The sequence below is a fragment of the Mus pahari genome, chromosome 5 (assembly GCF_900095145.1).
Source record: "Mus pahari chromosome 5, PAHARI_EIJ_v1.1, whole genome shotgun sequence".
NCBI lineage: Eukaryota > Metazoa > Chordata > Mammalia > Rodentia > Muridae > Mus > Mus pahari.
The window spans coordinates 35,661,647-35,674,647 of record NC_034594.1 but is presented as its reverse complement, the minus strand read 5'-3'; the positions used below and the strand labels follow the sequence as shown (position 1 = coordinate 35,674,647).

At 39.2% G+C, this 13,001-nt stretch overlaps 1 pseudogene; it reads right to left on the bottom strand.

The window, feature by feature from the left end:
• Positions 1 to 9,287: 9,287 nt before the first annotated feature.
• Positions 9,288 to 9,775, bottom strand: LOC110322598 (annotated as a pseudogene).
• Between the last annotated feature and the right edge of the window lie 3,226 nt (positions 9,776 to 13,001).

The window sequence follows — 13,001 nt, the reverse complement described above, 5'->3', positions numbered from 1 at the left end:
AATTTCTCCTTTATAATTCCCCATTTACCTGCTACAATGTCTGACAGGCAATCACCCTTATCAACACTGTTATCCACTGGAGCTGGATGGCAAATGCTACTGTTGTACAGTATTTACTACTGCCTCGCTGTGGGACATGCTCTGCCTCTTAATTTTATACCAGCCCTTCTAAGTCTACTAAAATAGAGAACAGGGATGTTAAATAAGTTGTCCAAGCACTGGCAGTTAAAAAGCAAAGAGCTGATTTGTGGACCCAGGCAGCAAACTGCAGAACTCAATCTTGTAAGCTGTGCTTTCTTCTCTTGGTGCACAACAAATCTGTGCATATGCATGAAGGACCAAAATGAAAAGAAATGGGCTACTCAAGAAGAACACAAAGCCAACGGGTGATGATAACTAAAGTGCTGCTACTCATCATTTTCAAATGTGTGTTTTAGTTTTGATTAAGTGTGTGCTTGTGATGTGTAAGTGTGCCTGTTTAACAGTATGTTCATAGGAGGGCAGGTGCCCACAGAGGCCAGAGATGTTGGATCTCTCAGAAGCTGGAGTTAGAGACACTTGTGAGCCCCTATGTGCTCTTAGCTGTGGTGCCATCTCTCCAGTGCCAGCAATAACAGTGATTGAAGTTGCAGTATACATTTGTCTTGTGCTCATATACTTTAGCTGCTTTAATTTTTGGGAACATATGACAATAGATTCAGGGTACCTTTCCCAAGGCAACCTTATTTTCGTTGTCACAATATTTAAAATATGAACCTGAAATATATTTTCAAAGGGTAATTTCTCAACACTGTTCCCCTTCAAAGAGAAGTGTTCAGACTCAAAGCTCACAAACCCCTTTAAGTAACCATATCTTTTATTGCAGGTGTGCATTTTTATTTTTAAAGCAGAAAATCCAACGAAGAAATCAGAATAATATTTAAACTTTTAAAGATAAAACGTCAATCCAATATGTCTTAAGTTGCTGTAGGATTGACATCAGCTCTTTTTTTTTTCCTTCAGAGTCTCAGGTCACAAGATAGCTAATAATTCCTAAATATGCTCCAAGAGCCTCTAAGGAGAGTTGAGAACTGGAACAGCGCCAACATCCACAGATGTCTGGTCTGATGAACTAGCTCTGCATTGGCTGGACTTAAAAAGCATCCAGCAACCAAGGCAGATTGCTGCTGTGACCCAGCTTCCCTACCAGTCATGTCTGTGCCTTTATACTGAAAACCATGGCCAGAGGCCTCTGTGTGATAATCTGCTTTTATGCCCTTTATGCCCAGTGACCTCTCATTGATGGTAGTATTACAGAACAAAAGAGCAACTTGAATTGCCACATGACTTACAATTACATGCCTGGGCAGAAAAGCCCTGGTATAAAATAGGAATTTTATAATGCAGGTTTTGTTTTATGAAAAGCACTATACCATGAGCATAGTACAAAGATCACCTTGCATGTCTGAACAGACCTGGAATGGCGTTTCCTTGGTCATCACTGGACAATTACTGCTTTATTATATTTTCTTTGTCTTTTTATGGCAGAGAATCTAGTTTTTTCCCACAATTAGTCCTTGAATGCAAATATAATAACAATTTGGCAAGGAAGAGAGAGAGAGAGAGAGAGAGAGAGAGAGAGAGAGAACTTTTATCTGTGCAAAAAGTGCAATTAGAATTGAGTTGTGCAAGTCATATATTAAAATTGTGCCTTAAGATATTTGTTATATATGGTGACTCTTAAAACAATCAAGAAGAAGTAAGTTTCCTTTGTATATGCAGAAATGTAAAACAGTACAGCTGCTAGACATTTTATGTTGTACTCGAAGAGTAGATTGGCAGGGATGGAAGTGATGGAGAGCGTTTGTGGCATTCCAGATAAAAGTTGTTACTGTGATCTTCAGTGGGCTGACCAGAGCATCTTTACTGACAGACAAAATCAAACAAATGGGAAAAAATATCAAAACATTATATTTATTTAAGCAAATATTTTAAAAAACAAAATTTGATTTTTAAAATCTGAGAGCATGCCAACCACATATTTTAAATGAGTACATGTATGTTAATAAAAGTGCAGGTCTTTAATTTGTAGCAACTAGTTTTGTTGAGTCAGAAGTCTATGCCAGAAATTACAGTCTTCCCGGAGTTATGCTTAATGCCAATCACTTTAAAGTTTAAACATAACCTGTGTACCCTTTCCCCTTTTTCCTTTTAACTCTGTCCTGAGGCAGGAGTGTTCTGGGGGGTGTTTTTATTCAAGGAGAAAGAAGTGAAGAGGTCCCCAGCCAGGACTTGCATGATGTCTCCTGTGCTCTGGCCTTTAGCAGGGAAGGGATCTAGGAAACCAGGGTCCTGGTCATGTGCTCCATAGCTCCCCAGGGCCTGAGAGGAGGAAGGAGGCAGTTCAGCGCTGCCTCCTTCCCCTGCTTCTCCTGCTCCTTCCACAGTCTCAGCCTCAGCTCCAGTAACAGAAGGTGCTGTGCAGCTCCAATAGAGAGAAGGGACTCTTCATCGCAATACCAAGATATATTTTAATAAGTGGAATCTATTACTTTATTGGTGTCTGATCTGCATCCGTGTGTGTACTGTGCACATTTCCCTATGCCAGTGTTCACACCTGTGGTGTACTTTCCTCTCTCTCTCTCTCTCTCTCTCTCTCTCTCTCTCTCTCTCTCTCTCTCTCTCTCTTTCTCCCCCCTGAGTCAAAAAGTTCTTATATCACTGAGTACATCACTTGGGAGAGATGTAATTTTTTCCTGGTTAAAAATTTTACTTCATGAATATGACATTTGTATATAAGATGTAGGCTATAATTATTTCCTAGTAAGCATTATAAATACATCTAACATACACGACAATTAAGAATTGAGTGAGTGACCATTTTCAAAGAAATAATTCAAATATTGAGGTGACAGACTTGCTGTTCAAACTTAATTATTACACAATGTAAACATATATCAAAACATTGCAAAGGATTCCATCAATAATGATCCATTATTTGTCAGTTAAAAAGAAAACTAAAAAAAAATGCAACATGTGAAATCTAAATTTTAGGGTAAAATTAAAAGATTGTCATGTGTTAAAAGGTACTGTCATTTAAAAATATGTAACACTCTTGTTTGGTATTGTCTGAAAATTCTGAAGCAAACATTGTAAAGTTGCATATGTATTGTAGAATGTTCCCAATTGTCTCTAAGAGGAGGACAAAACAATAGCAACTGGCTTCTATAATGTCACGATAGAAAAGCAGCAAAGTGATTTAAAAAAAAAAAAATCCAAAGAAGTTAAACCAGGTTTATGGAATATTCCAGACTTTATGGAATAGCTGTCGTCTTCCCGTTTGCCTCCATCTCTGGTGACTACTGATTTCATATGGGGAGGGATGACATACCATCTCCATTTATTTCCACGGTTTTCCAAAACCACAGTTAAGTCATTGAAAGAGCATGGCAGAGTCCTCTTTGGCACATGGAAATAATTTAGACTTTAAAATAATTAAACAAAATGTATAATGCATAGTTACTATTTCTTGTATACCAATAAATTGGAATTTTTAAAAAAGTGATTGTGAGTAATGAGTTACAAGATGTGGGAGAGAGAGTTGAAAATGGGACAGGACTTAACTTTGGGTTTTTGTTTTGTTTTGCTTTGTCTTGCTTTGCTCTGCTTTTGTCTTTATTTCTTCTAGAGCTAAGCATAAGGTGTGACATAGCAGGGTAACCTGTGCAGAGCTCACCAGGAAGACAGATTAACACTGAATAACAAATAACTTAATGGCAAGCAGTTCTGTGCCAGCTGCCTGGATAGATACTGCGATTCTACCCCATTAGAAAGCCAGTCAGTGGCTTGAGATGGGGACATGCCTCACTCGGGTCCTCTTAGGGACTAAGGTCTGCAAGAGGCTCTACCCCGAGTCCTGCTTCATTTCATAAGCCTTTACTTCTGACTTTAATTTTCTTCACCTTGGCTTTGAGAGACCGAGCGTCTCCCAGAACTTGTCCGAACCCCTGCTTGGAATCGTCTCTTGAACCCAACCTAGCTTTATTTTCTTAAGTGACTTAATCAAAGGTAATTCGAGTTCACATTTTTCTATCAATGGTTGTATTTAAAGAGGTCTTATCTGATTTCCATCAGCAATTACAGGCTTGCATTTCTTGTTTATATCCATCTCCAAGCTGACAGGGGCCCGGGGTTGCCTTGCATAGGAAGTCGAGCCTTCATCTCATGTCAAAAGTTCCTAAAGCACATTTGTTCTGGTAAAATTATATCTCGGGAATGATGGCCTCTAATGCGAAATGAGGATGTGGTGGCACGGGGTGGTCCCTGCCACTTTGTTTGAAAAATAAATTGTGAAACCTCAGTAGTAAATATTTGCCTGAGAGAACACAGTGGGAGGGAAATTACAGTGCAGGGGAGGGTCGCCATTAAGAGAGCTGAAGTCAGAGGTTAACGTAACAGGAGTTGGGCTAGTCAAAGAGGTCACCCGGGTTTGGCCCACTCGGGCACAGAGCTCTGAGATGACTTCTAACTATTTTTGGCAAGATAAACATCATATGTCCCTGCCTTTGGGAGCAGAGAACGAAGGTCGAAGACCCAGGGGGATTAACTTCTTAAAAGGAGATACAATATTTAACTTGGCTGCCTTCAAAAACCTCAGCCTGGTGTTCTGCAGCAGCGCAATGGGCAATTCCAGGTTTTGTTTAAACAGAGTAGTTTTTAGAAGTAAAGATTCAAATATTGCAAACCTCACCTTACAAGAAATGGCAGATTTGAAACTGAAGTTCTGACCAAGGGGTGGTCCGGTGATGAGGCTTGTACTGTGACTATGGGTCAGCCCCCTTCACCCTGACCAGTCTTGCCTGGCATCTTTTTTTTTTTGAATTCAGCAAACTCTGGACTCTCTTCTCGGTAACCATTTGATTCCCACCCCAGAGCTGGGCTTGTCGGCTGCTCATCTAAAGGACTAAAGGACTAAAGGACTCGGGGTTTCCCAGGCTTCCCAGTCTAACTCATCTGTCACTGACTGTGTGGTTGGAGTTACGGAAGACAGTCTCGGTTTCCTTCTCTCTCTATGAGGAAAAAAAAAAACTGGACAAGTGATTCAACCTCTCTATTCCTCAGTTTCCGTGAGCTGAAAGTGTTAGCACAAAGATTTAATGCATTAAACTGAGACTAGGTCCTATAGTCACAAGTCTCAGGTTCAAAACCTTTGGGGTAAAATTGTTCTAGAGCCTCAAATATTCTTCAATAAATTTGTAACAAAGTATGTTTGGTAAAATCTATACTGAATTGATTTGATGCTGGGGACAGACTGTATCCCATTTACTGTAAGTGTTCCTATGTTGTAGGTGCAGAGATCGAATATTATGGGTGTTGCCCCAGATTTCTTGGGCTGTTATATCTTTTAAAGCCATTGCATTGACATTTTTAAAAAATCTTAAATTTGTAAAGTCTGAACCATACCTCATTCCAAAGTTTCAAATGAAGATGTTTGGTTTATTAAACATATTATTTGTATCTTAAAGCCTGGGTCAGTTTCTGAAACAATCAATTCTCCTGTCATCATTTAAGAAACATACTGATCACTTTCAGAGCACACTGGCCTCTTCATGTCAAAGCTTGGCAGAGTGGTCTAAATATTGCTACACACTTAGTTAAAAGGTGATGAGACAAAATCCAAACAGGCAGGTTCACTCGGGAGAATGTACACAGAACTAGCTGATATCATATTAACCACCCATGCCTGCAGTTACTGTGGTACTTGGATGGAAATAAATAAAGGATGTTCGATGGCACCTTTAAGTTTAATGCATTTTTGTTGTTGCTGAATTTTAGGTTGATGGTATTGAAATAAGGAACATTCATACAAACTAAGGTCAATAGCATTTGGTGCAGTGTACGTGTGTGTGTGTGTGTGTGTGTGTGTGTGTGTGTGTGTGTGTGTGTGTGTGTGTACACATGCTGTAATCTCACAGCAAGTACCTGGTGGTGCTACAAACTTAGTAGTTGCTCAGTGATTGTTCTAGAATGAAACAATGAAGGTATGTGATCTGCAGGGCCCTGCTCATTCAACTATGTTGCTTCTATGCTCTAGGTCAGCCAATATTTAAATTTTTGTTTAGTTTTTGTTCTTTTAGTTTTCATTGTCAAATATCTATAACAAATCTCAACATCTACTTCCTTTGTGCTTAAACAAAAACAAACAAACAAACAAACAACAACAACAACAACAACAACAAAGCATTATTTGTGACCAGTGACACATTTTCAGTATAAATATCAGAACAATTTTTGATGGAAAACACCAGGGTCTAAAGGAATAAAAGTAATTTCTTTGTGTTGTGCTGATTAGAAATGGGTTTTTTTTTATTCCATTTCATTTTTAATAGATATCTTCTTCTTTACATTTCAAATGCTATCCCCAAAGGCCCCTATACCCTCCTCCCTTGCCCTGCTCTCAAACCCACCCATTTCCACTTCCTGGCCCTGGCATTTCCCTGTTCTGGGGCATATGATCTTCGCACGACCAAGGACCTCTTCTCCCATTGATGGCCGACTAGGCCATCCTCTGCTACATATGCAACTAGAGACACAGCTCTGGGGGTACTGTTTAGTTCATATTGTTGATCCTCCTATGGGATTGCCAACCCCTTTAGCTCCTTGGGAATTTTCTCTAGCTCCTTCATTAGGGGCCTTGTGTTCCATCCAATAGATGACTGTGCTTCAATCTGGTTAGGTTTTTTTCCACCCTGCAGAATCTGCCATTAGATTCCAATAAAATTGGACTGAAGCCATTGGCTGCTTTGGATAGTAATTCATTCTAGCAATATTAGACCTTTCAATTTATGAACACAAAAGTTCTTCCCACTTATCTATGTTTTCTTCAATGAATTTTCCTTTTGTTTTACGGCATCAATAACTGTTCAAAACTTACAAAGACTTCATTTATAACTATCCCTGCAGTCCAGTGTCTCAGTTTTATTTATTTATTTATTTCTGTTCAGATAATAATTTTGACAAAAAGAAATCGGAAAGGAAGGAGTTGGTTTCAGTTCACACTTCCAGATGTCGACTTCCATTAAGGAAGTTACCACATGAACTCAAAGCAGGAGCCAAAGCAAAATCCATGGTGGAATGATCACTCTCAGCTTGCTACCCGTCTCATGCTCAACTAGATTTCAGAGATACTAAGAATCCTCTACCTGTCTATGGTGCAACAGCAGCGGGCTAGAACTACCTAGATGAACAATCAATCAAGTCAATTCCTCACAGACATGGCCATAGGCCAATAAGGTGTGAACCCCTTCAGTGAGATGCCCACAAATGGTTCTAGGCTTTGTCAAGTTAATAGTCAAAGCTAGATAGGAAATCAGGAGGAAGCCCTTCTTGGTCACAGTATATGATCCTTGGAATGTACTGCTGAATTTGGTAAGGGTTTTTGAATCTATATTCATCAGTGATATTGTTATAGTTTTAATATTGTGATATGCTTATGTCATTTTTATATCAATGTGATATAGCCTCAGAAAATGAGTCTGGAAATGTTTCTCCCCATTCCACACTCTAGGTTTGGGAAATGATTGGCATTAATTCTTCTTGAAATATTTGGTAGAATTTTCCAGTGAAGCAGTCTGGTTCAGGGCCTTTCTTTGCTGGGAATTTTTGAGTACTTATGTAGTTTCCTTGATAATTAAAAAGCCATTGAGACTGTATTAAGGCTTTATATGTCACCATGGCTAAGCATTGGTTGTCTATATGCTTCTGGCTAGAACCATTTCTCCTGGGTAATTGAATTTCTTTCCATGTAACTGAATTAAAATTTCTTCTTTCTCTTTAACGTTTGCTATAAGTTGTTGTCTTTCACACCTAACTTTTAATATTTGAATATTTGACCTTAAAGTTTTATAATCATTTTTTTCTGGTGTCTTGAGAAATCTTCCTTCCAAGAAAACCAAAATGATGCACTCACGTTACCTGTTGCTCACTCTCCCCCACCACATAGAACATGACAGCCTAGATAGGCTTCTTTTGGATACAGTGTGTGTCCTTCCAAGGGGTGGTTAATCATACAGCTGACTTTCTTTCAATAACAACAGTAGTTTCCTAGTATCTATTGTGTCTTATCATTGTCTCAAGACACATGACAGAAACCAGTTTAGTAGGTACCTATCTGAGAAGGCAAAGTAATGAACGAGGGCTCCAAGTCTTTCTTCAAAAGTGAGGGTGGAATTCTGCTCCCATTCTTCCCTGCGGAGTTTGGGAAGAGATTGGCATAATAAATGTACACTAGTTCAAATCTTCTTTTTTCATAATGCCCTCAAACTGTGTCCTTTCCTATCCACATTTAAGTTCAATGAAGAAAGAAACTTTTGGACAGCCCACATAAAGTCTATGTGCAAATTTAGCCTTCTTTTTGCCTCCTTAGAGGGACCTGGAGCTCTAACACTGTGAGCCACAGGGAGAGACTGGGGAATGGACTGCACGACTTTCCTACCAAGCTCAGTCTGTCCGCTTTGCAGTTGGTCTGGGATATGGTACATGGTTTGTAGATTTCTCCCAAAGGAAATCCAGAATGGGCTCAGCACTTCTCTTACCCCAGTGTGCAGGCATCAGTTATCTCTCCTTTAATATTTTCCCCCTTAATTGGGAACAATGTTGTATTTTTAAGGTTCTTGCTTTTTGTTGTAATGTTGCTTGTTGTTTTGTTTAAGAAATGTCATAAGAGAAATAAAAATGAAAATAGTGATACGAGAAGAGAAAGTCAGGTACAGGCAAGAGTAAGATGTATATGTGCTTCCTTACTAGATCACAGAGTTTCAAATGAATTAATTTTACCTATTTTAAGGTTAAAAAAACAATATGTTGATTTTAAAATATGGGATCAACCCATGCAAATACAATACTAGTTTTTAGTGCTGAATTTTTCAACATCTCTTTAGTTACAAAGCTATCTATTTGCAGTCATATTCTTCACTCATGTTTCTGTGTGCTACAATGAACATAGCTTCCATTTGTGGCCAGCAAATGTTTGATACATAGGTAAAATTTCCATGCTTTAGCTTCTAAAGTGGCTCACCACCACTACCACCACCACCACCATCACCACCATCACGATCACCACCACCAACAGCTACACCATCAGTTTATTTATTTATTTATTTATTTATTTATTTATTTATTTATTTATTTTTTAACACATCTTGCCTGAGTTTATTTTTAGAAACAGCATAGGATACTGGTCATCTGCAGAATGTGTGGGGAGGTGTACCACAGCAGTCCGTCTGTCTTCACGCTGGCAGGAGCCTTTTCTATGGGGCCTTCACGGGGGCCTGGGCACCTTTGGGGGCCTGGGCTGGAGCTGAAGCCTGGGCCTTAGCTGGAGCTTTGGCCCCTGCCTTGGTCTGAACCTTAGGCTTCGGTTGGCAGAGCCTCTGACCCTTGGCCATGTAGCTTCGAATCTGCTTCCCAAGCTTGGTGTGAGCGATGAAAGCCAGCCGTTTTAGTTTGGGGCCCTTTGGCATCTTGGGTTTGATGACCTGAGGCTTCACAAGGGCCTTGATGGCCTCTGCGCGTGCACTCACTGCCTTTGCGTTGTTGGCCTGCATCTTCCTCAGGCCTTTCTTGTTGTGCTTCTTGGCAAAGCGCATGTTCCTCAGGAACTTGGGGTCAACCCCCTTAAGAGATTCATATCTTTGTGACTGGGGTTTCTTGATGCCATTTCTGTGCCATTTGCGGGACTGGTTGTGTGTGGTGTGGTTCTTGGACTTGGCCATGTCTGCACGGTAACCCGCGGCTCCCGCAGTGCCTGGGACTGGAAGAGCCAGTTTATGTTACTTTTATTTTTTTTAAATCCTAAAAATGTTCTCAGAGTGTAAGCAAAATCTCCTTTCACAGAAGTCCGATGCTGTCTGGGGTCATCCTTAGTGTGTATACAAGTGTTTGCTTTTTCTTCTAATCTTCCAGAAAGATGAAATTGTTTCATACCCTATAGTGCAGGATCCTTTACTTTCTGGCCACTTGATGTTCTTAAAATGTGCATTCCTCTTTCTTTAGCCCTAGTAGAGATCTGTTTGTCACTAACCTTTCCAAAATATAGAAAACCCTTGATCTGTCTAGTGAACTTTGTCCTTTCTTATTTAAGAATGATCTATTCTTCTTATTAATACTCTTTATTAACCTATATGATGATCTAAAATCTGATATTTCATAAGAGTTAAAATATAAATGCCAAGTTCTCCCTCATAACCTTTCCTTACTGTGCTACTGTCCTAGAATGGTCTCGGCATGAGAGAGTGTGCCAACATGACTATAAGCTTCTTCTAATTCTATAGGCCCATGGGTTTAAGATGATCTCCAAGCTAAGTAGTTAATAAAATCTAGTATTAACTGGATTTTGTTTATACAACAGTGACCTTTTAGGACTCTGAATATTTTTGATTGATCAGTATTGAATTTCTGGTGATAATTGCAATTCTAATTCTCATATTGACATTTCAAAAAGCATATCTTATGTCACTAGCACATCAATAATATTTTTTAATCCAGGAACATTCTTCATTTATTTTATGCCAACAATAAAACATTTTATAGGATTCAAATAGAATAACATATCCTACTTTCTTCAAGAAGTCAGATCTAAGTTCAAACAAATCCATAGTATACATTCACTTTGCTTTAGGTAGGAAAAAAGCCTAGAAGAAAAAAACACCCATTATTTGGGCAAAAAGGAGACTCTAAATCACTCCCCTACCCACAATGGTCCTCAGTATTTTCAGTATTTTCACTCTCCCCTTCTCTCTCTCTCTCTCTCTCTCTCTCTCTCTCTCTCTCTCTCTCTCTCTCTCTCTGAATTAGCATAAAAATGTGCTACCCTAACTAAGCAGTCTGTTAACTGATAAGCTATCAAAAAATCATCTGTTATTTTTATAGCTCCAAGGCAGATGCCATTTCAAGAACTAGAGTTGAATGAATAGGATTTGTTCGTGCTTTTTAGACACATCATTGTATATTCGAGGTATTTTAAAATGAAATGATTGTAGGCTTAGGATATTATCCCATGAGCAATCAAGCTTCAGAATTGTACTAGTTTTAAATTTATGTGCATGGTATCATTTCATATCATTTTTCATCATATCGAATCTTTGTTCTTGTCTAATGTTTACATTTAAAACGTTTCCTACAATAAACCCAGACCAATGAGGGTTTCAAAGTAAATAGTTCAAAACATCAGCTGCAATTCCACTAGGGCCAACCTTTGGTTTAAGAAGGTTTGCCGGGGTCCCAGAAGGAGCAAACATGTGCTTTCTAAGCAGTTGTGTGTTTGGGTTCTGTTTCTGAATTAGAGTGTGTACAATGAGGTATCACTGAGGTTAGAAAAGAAGTCAGGACCAGACTTCGGGCTTGATGTACTGGTGGAGATGGGAACTATATAAATCAGTGGGAATAAAATAAACACTGGTGACTTTTGTTGCCAAGATTTTTCACCATGGTAACCTGGTCATCTATTCCAGGACCTACTCACTCATTTAAACATGGCAGAAGCAGCGAGAAAATCACAGATGATGGAAGGATGAGCTTTGTGACACAGTCATTAAAGCATCAAATAGGATTTTAAATTACAGTACATAAATTATTATATCCAAACACATCTTACGTTGTATAACCCTCCAATAGTTGTGTGGCAGGTTGACTTTTTTAACTCCAGTTTATTATCTCACCAGTCATGGCTAGAGTAACCAATAGGTAATTTTTCCACAAATAAATATTGACACTATATAGAATAAATAGAATAAATATGTCTTTGTGGGTTATTTTATGATAAATAATTACTTTAAATTATACAAGTATTAATTGAATAATTCTTGTTGTAAACTATCAGTAATATAGAAAATGTGCGTATGAAAACACACACGCATCTAATCCCAGCACTTGGGAGGCAGAGGCAGGAGGATTTCTAAGTTTGAAGTTTGAGACCAGCCTGGCCTACAGAGTGAGTTCCAGGACAGCCAGGGCTACACAGAGAAACCCTGTCTCAAAAAACAAAAAACAAACAAACAAACAAAAAAAACAAAAAGACACTCTCTCTATGCACCCTTGTTCAATACTATGACCTCTGCAGTGTCTACTCTTCAAGGCCTTTTCTGTGCATTCATAGAATGTGGGTGTCTCTGAGCATATGCATTTCCATAATCACACCTATAGATGTCTAGAATTTTTTAAACTTTTAATTGATTCCTTTTGAACTTCACATCATGCACCCCAATCTCACTCATCTCCCTAACCCTTCATATCCACCCTCCTCCCTTGTAGTCTCTCCTTAATATCCCCCCAAATAAGCCCTCTGTGAAGCTGCACATGTATCGCGGTATATCCTTTTGTCCAAAGATCTTTATTTGAAAATGTTCATTGCAATGAGTCATTGGGCTGGCTTGAGACCTCTGGCTTCTGCTACACTATCAACACGATTCTCACCAAAACTCCTCTAGGATATTCTTTTGGTGTCCCGTGTCATGGAGATACTGAAGCTTTAGATCTGCAGGACCAATCTCTTCTGTGTTCCAGCAGTTCATAGATGAGGTAGATGCTGGGGTGGATCAATTCAAAGCCCTGGATCTGGGCCTGGGTGGTAGCTGAGTTGGTCAGTCTACCAACTCTTAAGCTCTCCCATGTTCAAGCACTAGGGTCACATCCATAATTTCTCTCATACCCATTCCTCCAGGGACAGATGGTGATGGTGACAACACAATAGAGGCAAGACAAAGTTCAAGGAAAGGGCATTTCCCTCTAATAACAGGTCTAATATGTGGCATGCAGTGTAAGCTGTGGTGAAGGATTAAATAGATGCTAGGCTGGAAAGCAAGGGAAGTCACGTAAAACTCCTTTTAGTGTGTAATGTTTCCAAGTTTCAGAGATAAATGAGTCAGGGTGGCTTCTGATCTTGTGAGTATGCAATTTCAGTGGTCTTGGTCACTTGTAGGAAGGTGAAGAGAACATTGCATAGAATACATGGTGTGTTTGAGAGT